We start from the raw sequence: 12,269 nt of genomic DNA on the forward strand, positions 1-12,269 counted from the left end.
AAGGATAATATGGTCCATATTTTGAAACTTCAACTTCTACATGAGACCAAAGGGAGAGATGTTTATTAGGTGCAAAATTTCTATTTTGGGTAGCGCATTCCTTAATTTAACTTGTATTGTCAGTTTAGTTGAATAGCATGAGTACATGGAATCTGTACTTATTCCTGACATATCCCAGAGTAATGTGGACAGTGAATAAAGAAGTATTTGCACGGTTCTCTTGGGGGATTGGGGAGAAAGGAAAAAATATTAAAGTTCCCCATTTGGAGAATTTCTGATATTCCTCACAAGCAGTGCGGACAACCAAATCAATAGGCTGAGTCTTCAATCTTGGGGTTTGCCCCTATGAAACTTATTCCTGCAAAGGATAGGCTAAGCCAACTTAAAATTAGGCCTAAGAGTCACCCCCAGAGAACCTCTATTGTTGCTTAGATGTGGCCTCTCTCTCTAAGTCAACTCAACAAATGAACTCATTGCCCTCCCCACTATGTGGAACATGACTCCCAAGGGTGTAAAGCTCCCTGGCAATGTGGGTCAGAAATCTTGGGATGAGCGAGGATCTGGCATCAAAGGATTGGGAAAGCCTTCTTGGCCAAAAAGGGGAAGAGAGAAATGAGACAAAATAAAGTTTCTGTGGCTGGGAAATTTCAGAGTCGAAAGATTATCCTGGAAGTTATTCTCATGATGCAGATATCCTGTTTTAGTTTATAGTATATTGAGGCGGTTGGAGGGAAGTACTTGAAACTGTTGAGCTGTCTTTCAGTAACCTTGATTCTTGATGGTGATTGTATAAAGATGTAATTTTTAGGGCGGTGTGACAGTGGCTCTGTGGCAGAATTCTTGCCTGCCATTCCAGAGACCTGGGTTCAATTTCCAGTGCCTGCCAACGGAACAAAAGATACAAGTTTTATAATGTGACTGTGGGACTATGAAAATCTTATGCCTGATGCTCCTTTTATTGAGGGTATGGACAGATGAGTAAAAAAAATATGGATAAAGCATTAATAAATAATAGGGGGTGTTCTAGTTTGCAAGCTGCCAGAATGCGATATATCAGAATGGAGTGGCTTTTAAAAGGGGGAATTTAATAGTTTGTAAATTTGTATTTCTAAGCCTATGAAAATGTTCACATTAAAGCAAAGCTATAGAAACGCCCAATCTAAAGCATCCAAGGAAAGATGACTTGGTTCAAGAAGGCCAATGAAGTTCAGGGTTTCTCTCTCAATTGGAATGGCACATGGTGAACATGGCAACTTCTGCTAAGTATCTCTCCAGCTTTCTGCTTTCATGAAGATCCCCCAGGGCATTTTCCTTCTTCATCTCCAGAGGTCTCTGGCTGTGTGGGCTCTCTTGATTCTCACTGCTCTCTCATTTTCCAAAATGCTTCCTCTTTTACAGGATTCCAGTAAATTAATCAAGACCCACCTGGAAAGGTAGAGTCACATATCCCTGTAATCAAAGATTAATACCCAAAATTGGGCGAGTCACATCTCTGTGGAGATAATCTAATCGGTTTCCACCCTACAGTGCTGAACAGGGATTAAAAGAAACGACTGTTCCACAAGATGAATCAGGATTAAAACATGAATTTTCCAGGGTACATAATCTTTCAAACCAGCACAGAGGGGACAAAAAAAAAAAATACATTGGATAGATGGAAATTATAACAGTCAATGAGAGGGGCAGTAAAAGTTATGAATGTATGAGTTCTTTTTTCTTTTCATTTCTTATTCTGGAGTGATGCAAATGTTCTAATAAATAATCATGGTGATGAATACACAACTATGTGATGATACTGTGAGTCACTGATTGTATACCATGTATGCTATGCATGTGTGTGATAATTAACCAATGAAAATATTTTTAAAAAATTAACTGCAGGGGGGGGGCCGCGGTGGCTCAGCGGGCAAGCGTGCTTGCCTGCCATGCCGGAGGACCCCGGTTCGATTCCCGGCCCCAGCCCATGTAAAAAAAAAAAAAAAACAAACAAACAAAATATAATAAAACAAGAAAATGTTTAAAGATGTTTCCCTTTCTTCCTCCGTTCCTTCCTTCCATCCTTCCTTCCTTCTCTGTCTTTCCTTCCCTTCCTCCCTCTCTCTTTAAAAAAAAAAAAAAAAAAAAAATTAACTGCAGGGTTGGTGAAATATGTAGCTCCTCTCTCATCCACTCTTCCCAGCATTTGAATAAACAGGAACTGCTGCTCTGGGTCCTAGAGAAGCAATTCCTGCTCATTAGACAGGCAGGAGATGACAGGCCCCCAGCCTGTGGACAGGTAAAACAAAGTTTGGGAGTTGGGTGGGTGGAAGGCCTAGTTCCAGGGGGCCTGGGGAATTCCCTGAGGACTCTAAAGATTCTGTTGCTCTCATAGATGGCCATGAGGGGAAGGTACTCAGGAATTCATCCTCCTGCCCAGCAAATTATCTCTCTATGCAAACTGGTTTATTTACCATTACTAAAATAAATCGTATAGGTTATTGTCTTTTATCTGTTCCTCTGCCTATTTACTTATTTCAGTTCACCTCCTTCAAGACAATCATCCAGCATTCTTCCATCTGTCATTGATTTTTCCAGTTTTGCCTCCCTTTTCTGAACTCAGTGTATTTACTCTTCCACTGGACACTTAACTTTGTGCTCTTTAGTGATGTCAAGTAATTAGTCCATCTTTTACATTTTAATTCTTATGTTAACTTTTCATGCCTTTATGCCTAATGTCTTCAACTTTGGTGTGACTTCTTGGAGGAAAATGTCTATTATCTTTTACCTATTTAAACCTGGCATGGTGGTTGAAGGCACTCAGAAACCACTGAAAGACTGACTGGTAGATGGGTTATTTCAACCACTAAGGCTGAAACACCAATTGTTTTCTCAATGACCCAAATTTATAAACTTATATATACTATATCTGTAGCACATTTTAAAATCTTTTGAAAACTCTTTTACATGTATAAGCTAATTTTATTTCCATAACCTTTCTTTGAGTTACATAAGTATAGAGAAAAATATCATTTGACAGATGGAGGATTTGCCCTTGGGAAATAAAGATTCCAGTCCTAATAAGGAAACTAAGGCAAGATTCAGCTCCTAACTTAGAGTATTCCAGTGTTCCTTCCAGGACAACACTGTCGATTGAATCAGCTCCTTTCAAACACATCTGGGACATACAGACAGACAGGTACCTAAAAGAATTCTGTAACTTCATGTTCTCTGTGTTAGCTTACTAAAAGTAAAAATTTCCCCCCAAAAGAAGAAATAAGTGCTCTTTTGAAAGTGTCCTCTTAGGTCCTTTGTTGGATAATAGAAGTCTATGATCCTGCTTAATGTACTTGCTATTAGCTAAAAAAGCACCAGGAAAAAATTAAGTCAAATAAACTCCAGACTACATAGTCTAATAATTGACTTTGAAATATAAAGAACAGATTAGAAAACACAAAGTTCAACTGTTTGTCTACCTGTGAAAGATTAAAACAAAAAATAAATCTAAAACCAAAGGATATTTTTTAATACAGCAGAGGTTTCCTAACTGCTTATTCCATATATATTGAATGTATTTAGTGAATACTTGTATTCCTCTATCATAAATGTAGTCATTCTTTTATTAAGATAGAAATCATTATTCATGCAAAATGAATTGATTCTACTTTAATTGTCCACTGGCTGTGACTATAAAGCAAACTATGTGAGCCTTACAATTGAATCTTAACCAAAGGCAGAAATGAGGATATAAACCTCAAAAATAGTTCACTTGGGTCATCATTTAAGTGCTCATATCTTGTCGGATACTTCAGAGTAAATTACATTATAGTTATGATGCTATTAATCACACCATATCTCCAAAGAAAAACATCATTTTCCCTTTATCTCTATCTATATTCCTCACTCAATGAAAATTGCTCAATTATTCTCTGTATTGAAGAAAAATTGCAGAAGGAAGTTAATTGCTTACCTACATGAAACTTTATTTCTGAAGCCAAAACATTAACATATGCAACAACAATGAAAGGGAGAAAAGTAAATTACATAAATAAAACCATGCTTCAGTTTATGGGCTATAAAACAAACAAAGCCTGACTTTAAAAGCTGTTAATATGTATAAATTATAGAAAGGTCGCACAAATAAGGAAAGCATTTCTTAAAAGGAAAAATGGAACACAGAATCTTCATGACATCCGTGACAGTTATATGTCATTTATTTTGGAAGGCAGTTTTTTAAAATGTAGTTTGTCAGCCTTGTTATTTTGAAATTCAGCTCAAGAGATTATGAAAATCTGATGCTAAATTACCAGAGTGAGTGGTTACTGCTTTAAGAAATAGTTAAATTTAGGAGAGTTTGTAGGTTGGTTGAGTGTTAAGCTCTATATTTTTATTTTTTTACTTTTTATCTTTTGGGTGCATGGTCTGGGAACTGAACCTGGGTCTCCCATATAGAAGGTGAGCATTCTAGCTCTATATTTCTAAATGAGTAGCAGTATTATTTTTTTCATTTCTTGGCAAGCAGATGGACCAAATTGAGCTTGAGAAGATGAGAGGCTTACACATTTTTTTTGTGCCATTGTATCTGGTGAATGAAGAAGAACGTCAAATGTTTTTAAGTAATTCTTGTGTATTATCTAGTCTTCTGTTATTAAACATGACATTTTTCAAAAATTTAACTAAATCTCATTGTACAAAATGTTATGCTTTTGGCATAGGTAAGCATATAGTCTTGGTTTCCTAATGAAGACAGCCATCTCACAGCCCGCCATAGTGGAAAAACAGAATAATGAGCCAGAAAATCTGGATGTTGGTTTAGTTGTCTATCACTTAGAAACCTTATATTAGGGGCAAATCAATAGATTGTGGTCCTTCACTTGTGGAATGGGGACAAGAGTAGCTTCTCTGCTTACTTCAGGAATTGTGAGAATCAAATGTAAATGTATTGCAGACTTTATAAAGGAGATGGATTGGTTTTACAAAAATATAAAATCTACTCATCTACCCCTATCTACATCATTTGAAAATGCACGTATTTAAAGCTTACTGCGAAAAGACTTCCAAAATAGTCTACAGAAGAGAGAAATAGCAAGGTCCTGAGAAATAACTCCTCTGTCTGGACACAGACTGATTTCTCAGCATACTCTTTAAAGTTAAAGAAACATTTGTACATGCTTCTCTAATTTTCATGAATCATTTTTGCCCTTATAAGTTTGACTGCAAACTCCTGGGGAAGATAGCTATAACCTATTTGCCCCATAATAACTGCCAGGTCTGACAAATACTAGGAGCACATTCACACTTGCTTAGTGGTTGTGAGTGACCAAGAAACTTATTTATGAAATGCTTCCATTTGGGTGGTTGCATACTCTGTCCTCAATCTGTCCTTATGCATATTTGATATGTAAACCAAATAATGAAGGCTGTCTCGGAATTGGCCACCTGATTGGCTGTAGGTCAGACAAGTGTATCCAATGAAATCACAACAATTTGTGAATAGACAGTCACAAAAATTTGTGAATAAAATGTCCTGTTATCAGGTGAATGCCGCTGGAGGTGTCCTACATATCCCCCCACCCCATACTGTTCTCATAAAAATCTGAGCTAAAATGTGTTCTGTAAAATTTCTGTAGTGTAATGACACAAGAGAATAAAATGAGTTGCATTTTCAGGAAAACATTTCTTGATATTCTAGAAATAGAACCATTCTTTGACCACAGGGTTGGAAACCCTTCATAGATGTTATCAATTCTAGGACTTTGACTCAAAAAGCTAAAGGGACTGGACAGAACAGAGGTGAGTCACAAAGTTGATAAGTGGTCACTGAAGTTGAATACCAGTGACGTATGATTAGCCTAAAGACTGGCAGCTGAAGGAGGAAAGGCAAAGGCAGAATGGGGAAAGGATGGGAGTACAGAAGTAAAAGGAGGAAATAACAATGACACAGTAGAGCAAAATAAAGAAATACAAAGAGAAAAGAGAAGGAAGGAGAGAGAGCTGAAAAAGAAGGAAAAAATGAAAAAAGCAACTTTCTAAGTAAGTTTTTCCCTGGAATCATCCAAGAAATCTTTCTCCAGAATTCTGGTTTCTCTCCAAACTAACCTTCTCACTACCTTCCTCATCCATCTTTTCCTCAAAATGAGAGGAATGAATTTACATTACATGAATATATATTCTAAAGTGGCTTTCTTTTATTAAACTTGCCTTTTCCTTGTGCTTCAGCAGCTACTGTGCAATTAATCACTCCCCACTGCATCAAAAGCAGTGTCTGTCACCACAGGTGCACAACAGAATTGATTGCGCCCCTTTGGGTGACCATCTACATGGCTTTTAAAAGCTGGTAGCTCACGTTGGCAGCCCTCCTTGAATACTTTTGATGAACTTATAGGGACATATTTAGAAAGCAAAGGGATTATATTGTGGACTCAGCAATGTGTTTCATTTTATTTCTATTCTGGCATCTTTTGTTGACTTCCAACAGAACTGTGAGTGCTTCTTTCCAATCATATAATTTTAGGGGGTCATATCTTGGGCTTCCTGGGAAAGCTCTATAAAAGGCAAAAATAATGCCTTTTATTCAATGAAAAGTTCTTAATTATCAAAGAGCAATGTGGGCCATGGAAAATTGTTTATTTCCAGTATTTTGTGAACAGGTAGTATTTTTGAGATATTAACTCAAGTAGGTTTTCCTCTTGCCCACAGTTGATTCTGAGAAGGAGGAAGAAAAAATACAGCTTACTATTTCCTACTTTTCTTTCCTAAAGAATAAGCCAATTCATGGGATTATGCCCAGGACCTTAAGGTGAGCTTTAAAGTTGAGGGGGAGCTTTGTCAGTGAGGAACATACAAAGAAGAGAGGAAGGGATTTCATATGATGAGTAGGAAATTTTAAAGGAAGAGGAATGGAGATGAGTGCATGGTTTGGATAGTCTCTTGAGAGAGGGTCTGTGCTTAAGGGCCAAGAAGACAAGGATGAGGGGCTGCTCAGTAAAGGGACAGAGCTCCTGACATTGGGAGGTGAGGCACTGGACACAGAAGCCATGGTCATCACACATGAGCACCATTCTCGGACTGCACTCGGGGACTGGATTGGTTGGTCTTTCCCATTTCAGTCTGGTGTGGAACTCTGTTAGCCTCCAGAGAGGTTCTCAGCATGAATGTTGACTATCAGTTATGACCATCAGGACCCAAGGTTTCACAGGGCTCCATCTGACAGAGTCCTTGCAGATTACCTTCTTCCAACACTGACAAACATCTACATGAACTCCTACACCTACATTGTCCCATAATAACAATGAACCCCAGAAAACAGGGGTAAGGCCAAGATATTTAATTAGCTGTTAGAGAGTATATTAGTTTCCTAGAGTGCTATAACAAAGGGCAATAAACCTGGTCACTTCAAAGAACAGAAATGCGTTGCCTCACAGTTCTGGAGGTAGAGGTCAGAATGGGTATTGGCAGAACCATGCTCCCTCTGAAGTCAATAGGGTAGAACCTTTCTTGCCTCTTCTAACTTCTCATGTTTGCCAATAATCCTTGGCATTCCATGGCTTGTACATGCCTCACTCCAAACTCTGCCTCCATCTTCACATGGCCTTATCCCCTGTGACTCTCATCCACTTCTAAAGACCCCAGTTTGACCTACTTTAAGGACCACATTTCCAAAGATGTTCACAGTCATGGCACCAAGAACGAAGATTTCAACAACTTCTTTTTTGGAGACACAATAAACCCATAACAGGGAAGAAAATACCTGCATCTGCATTTGGGTGAGGGATTAATAAAACTTGTTCCAAACTCTCCAACTCAAATTCAGAATGATAGTTACATTTCCCCAGAACATGATGATATTTGAACTACGCTTTTCTTACCCAACAAATGCATTTAACACATTTAACACTTGGGTAACTTAACTGAGTTCAGGTTAATAGAAGAGAAAAAAGACATAGGGATCCTAGAAATCAATTTAATATCCTTTTAATAGATATCATGATTTTTACATACTCATGCATGATTTTTACATATTCATTCATATACATAAACGCTGGGAGATACACACATACTCACATTCACACAGAGAATGGCACAAGCAGTCATTCCTTTCAGGCAGGTCCTAGTAATGGTGCTGGTTTAGATCTTACTAATACCACAGGGTCAAACTAATGCCTGGAAGAAAGGATCTAAGGGAACTTGTGAAACATAATTAATTCAATTAATGTTTACTGAGTCTACAATATGCAAAACTCTGCACTGGATTTGGGGGCTGACACACTGACATATGAAATTCAGCCCTTATTTTTAAAGAAACTTGGAATCTAGAAAGACTTTCAGGTAGGGCACAGCCCTGTCCCTGACATAGTGACCAGTTGGCATGAATGAATGAGTAAATGAGACATATAAACATACAAAAAAATGTAACAGGGTAATTATTAAAACATACCCAAAATTGTTACAGGAAAAAGTATTTTTTTTAAATTTTTTTTATTAATCAAAAAAAAGAAAAGAAATTAACACAACATTTAGAAATCATTCCATTCTACAAATGCACTCAGTAATTCTTAGTATCATCACATAGATGTATGATCATCATTTCGTAGTACATTTGCATCGATTTAGGAAAAGAACTAGCAAAACAGCAGAAAAAGATATAGAATGTTAATATAGAGAAGAGAATTAAAATAATAATACTAATAAAATATATATATATATAAAAAGGAAAAAGAAAAAAAACAAAAACAAAAGATACAAACACACAAACAAACAAACAAAAAACCATATTTCAGGTGCAGCTTCATTCAGTGTTCCAACCTAGTTACATTACACTTAGGTATTATTGTGCTGTCCAGTTTTGAGTTTTTGTATCTAGTCCTGTTGCACAGTCTGTATCCCTTCAGCTCCAATTACCCATTATCTTACCCTGTTTCTAACTCCTGCTGGACTCTGTTACCAATGATATATTCCAAGCTGATTCTTGAATGTCGGTTCACATCAGTGGGACCTTACAGTATTTGTCCTTTAGTTTTGGGCTAGACTCACTCAGCATAATGTTCTCTAGGTCCATCCATGTTATTACATGCTTCATAAGTTTAGTCTGTCTTAAAGCTGCATAATATTCCATCGTAGGTATACGCCACAGTTTGTTTAGCCACTCGTCTGTTGATGAACATTTTGGCTGTTTCCATCTCTTTGCAATTGTAGATAATGCTGCTATAAACACTGGTGTGCAAATGTCCGTCTGTGTCTTTGCCCTTAAGTCCTTTGAGTAGATACCTAGCAGTGGTATTGCTGGGTCGTAATCCATTCTGCCATTCTATGTCTTTTGATTGGGAAATTCAGTCCATTAACTTTTAGTATTATTACTGTTTGGATAATATTTTCCTCTACCATTTTGCCTTTTGTATTATATATATCATATCTGATTTTCCTTCTTTCTACACTTTACTCCATACCTCTCTCTTCTGTCTTTTCGTATCTGACTCTAGTGCTCCCTTTAGTATTTCTTGCAGAGCTGGTCTCTTGGTCACAAATTCTCTCAGTGACTTTTTGTCTATAAATGTTTTAATTTCTCCTTCATTTTTGAAGGACAATTTTGCTGGATATAGGAGTCTTGGTTGGCAGTTTTTCTCTTTTAGTAATTTAAATATATCATCCCACTGTCTTCTAGATTCCATGGTTTCTGCTGAGAAATCTACACATAGTCTTATTGGGTTTCCCTTGTATGTGACAGATTGTTTTTCTCTTGCTGCTTTCAAGATCCTCTCTTTCTCTTTGACCTCTGACATTCTAACTAGTAAGTGTCTTGGAGAACGCCTATTTGGATCTATTCTCTTTGGGGTGCGCTGCACTTCTTGGATCTGCAAATTTAGGTCTTTCATAAGAGTTGGGAAATTTTCAGTGATAATTTCTTCCATTAGTTTTTCTCCTCCTTTTCCCTTCTCTTCTCCTTCTGGGACACCCACAACACGTATATTTGTGCGCTTCATATTGTCATTCAGTTCCCTGATCCCCTGCTCAAGTTTTTCCATTCTTTTCCCTATAGTTTCTGTTTCTTTTTGGAATTCAGATGTTCCATCCTCCAGTTCACTAATTGTAGCTTCTGTCTCTTTAGATCTACCATTGCAGGTATCCATTGTTTTTTCCATTTTTTCTTCTTTGTCCTTCACTCCCATAAGTTCTGTGATTTGTTTTTTCAGATTTTCTATTTCTTCTTTTTGTTCAGCCCATGTCTTCTTCATGTTCTCCCTCAATTTATTGATTTGGTTTTTGAAGAGGTTTTCCATTTCTGTTCGTATATTCAGCATTAGTTGTCTCAGCTCCTGTATCTCATTTGAACTATTGGTTTGTTCCTTTGACTGGGCCATATCTTCAATTTTCCGAGCGTCATCCATTATTTTCTGCTGGTGTCTGGGCATTTGATCAGATTTCCCTGGGTGTGGGACCCAGCTGGTTGAAAGGTTTTTCTGTGATATCTCTGAGCTCTGTTTTTCTTTTCCTGCCCAGTAGGTGGCGCTCGTGGCGCTCGTCTGTCTGCACGGCAGTCGGCCCGGGAAACCGCGCGTAGAGGTGGGGGTCGCTGGCCGCCGCGGCTTGGGAGAGTGCCGGTCCTAATTGCCCAGCTGGCCCGAAACGCCAAGCGTGACGGGAGGGCCCCACTATCCAACGTTCCCAGTCAGACCGGGGAGCCACGTGCGTGGAGGGGACCCCAGTCGCCAGCCGCCCCGGCCGGGAAAACGCGCGCCCCTCGGGTATCTCACCGCAGCAGATTCTCCCTGCCCATTCAGCTGTTCCAGAATGGGGTACGCTGTCTTTTTGGTCTCTGTCGTGACTCCGGGAGCTGTTTCGTATTGTTTCTGTTTCTTTAGTTGCTTTTCTGGAGGAGGAACTAAGACCCGCGCGTCTTACTAAGCCGCCATCTTCTCCGGAAGTTGGAAAAAGTATTTTTAAAAAGCTTTCCCCAAGCATACCTGGAAAAAAGAAGGCATCATTACATTATCTTTAATCCTCATCATCTAAAGAGAAATAAGCAGCTTTTTATTAAAGAAGATTTAGGATGAATAATCTCAAAGGTAGATAGGATGGAGCTTTAAGAGGTGTCAGAAGGGGTAAGGTGGAGTGTATGTATTAAAGTTTCCCTAAGCCTGAAAGAAGAGATCAGTGTTTGAGTAATTTCTGCAACTGCAGAATCCTCTAGGCCTGTCAAGTCTTGTCAGTGAGAACATGGGTCTTAAGACCAATGGCAAAGTCCTCAGTGACTAATTCTGTCATCAGGGGATTGGAACTTGCTGAGGGGCATCCCCAAGTGTGCCCCAAGCCTCAGTCACCTGATAGCAGAGAATTCGCATTCATGACAGCATCCAGGAGCAGAAAGAACAGTACCGAGGATGCTCTACCATGGGTTAAGTCTTGCCTCCTCCCTGATTTTCTGGCACTCTAGATCCCTGTTCTAGTTTGTCAGCTGCTGAAATGCAATACACCAGAAACAGAATAGCTTTTTAAGAGGGAAGTTTATTAAGTTGCAAGTTTACAGTTCTAAGCCCATGAAAATGTCCAAATTAAAGCAAGTCTATAAAAGCATCCAAACTAAGGCACCAACAAGAGGTTACCTTCACTCAAGAAAGGCCAATGAAGTCCATCTTTTCTCTCTCACCTGGAAAGACACATGGTAAACACAGTGATGTCCACTAGCTTTCTGTTCAGGTTTCTTGTTTCATGAAGCTACCCATGGAGTGTTTTCCTTTTTCATCTCCAAAGGTCTCTGGCTATATGGCTTCTCGTGGTTCTCATGGCTCTGTCTCTCTTTCCAAAATGCTTCCTCTTTTAAAGGATTCCAGTAAACTAATCAGGACCCACCTGGAATGGATGGAGTCACATCTCCCTCTAATCAAAGATTAATGCCCACAATTGGGTGTGTCACCTCTCTGTGGAGATAATCTAATCAAGTTCCCAACACACAGTGCTGAATGGGGTTTAAAAGAAGCAGCTGCCTCTGCAAAATTGGCTTAGGATTACAGTATGGCTTTTCCAAGGTCCATAAATCCTTTCAAACTGGCACAACCCCCAAATTCTCAATTTTCTCAATGACATGGTAGGTTTCTTGAGTTAAGGAAGATCTTGTCATGCCAAGCATTCCATCAAAGAGATTCCTTCTTCGGTCTCTAGATAGATTGACTACATGATGTTCCTTCACATTCCACTGAAGGAAACTCCAATCTCTACTGACAATGAACGTCCCACCAAGGGGGATAATTGGGGGTTCAGAACAGACTTACATGATGTAGAGAAATTTTAAAATGTGA

At 38.7% G+C, this 12,269-nt stretch overlaps 1 long non-coding RNA gene across 3 annotated transcripts in view; it reads right to left on the bottom strand.

Annotated features, from left to right (window-relative positions):
- The window catches only part of LOC143677586 (uncharacterized), a 137,949-nt gene that overhangs the window by 62,426 nt on the left and 63,254 nt on the right, over nt 1-12,269 (bottom strand). For 2 of the 3 annotated variants that reach the window (XR_013172693.1, XR_013172695.1), the window contains exon 4: nt 76-880. The exons of the other annotated variant lie outside the window; for it this stretch is intronic. This is a non-coding gene — a long non-coding RNA (uncharacterized LOC143677586). Of the gene's footprint in view, nt 1-75; nt 881-12,269 lie in introns of those variants that run through there. 3 annotated transcript variants of the gene reach the window in all.

Source organism: Tamandua tetradactyla, chromosome 3 (assembly GCF_023851605.1).
Source record: "Tamandua tetradactyla isolate mTamTet1 chromosome 3, mTamTet1.pri, whole genome shotgun sequence".
NCBI classification, from domain to species: Eukaryota; Metazoa; Chordata; class Mammalia; order Pilosa; family Myrmecophagidae; genus Tamandua; species Tamandua tetradactyla.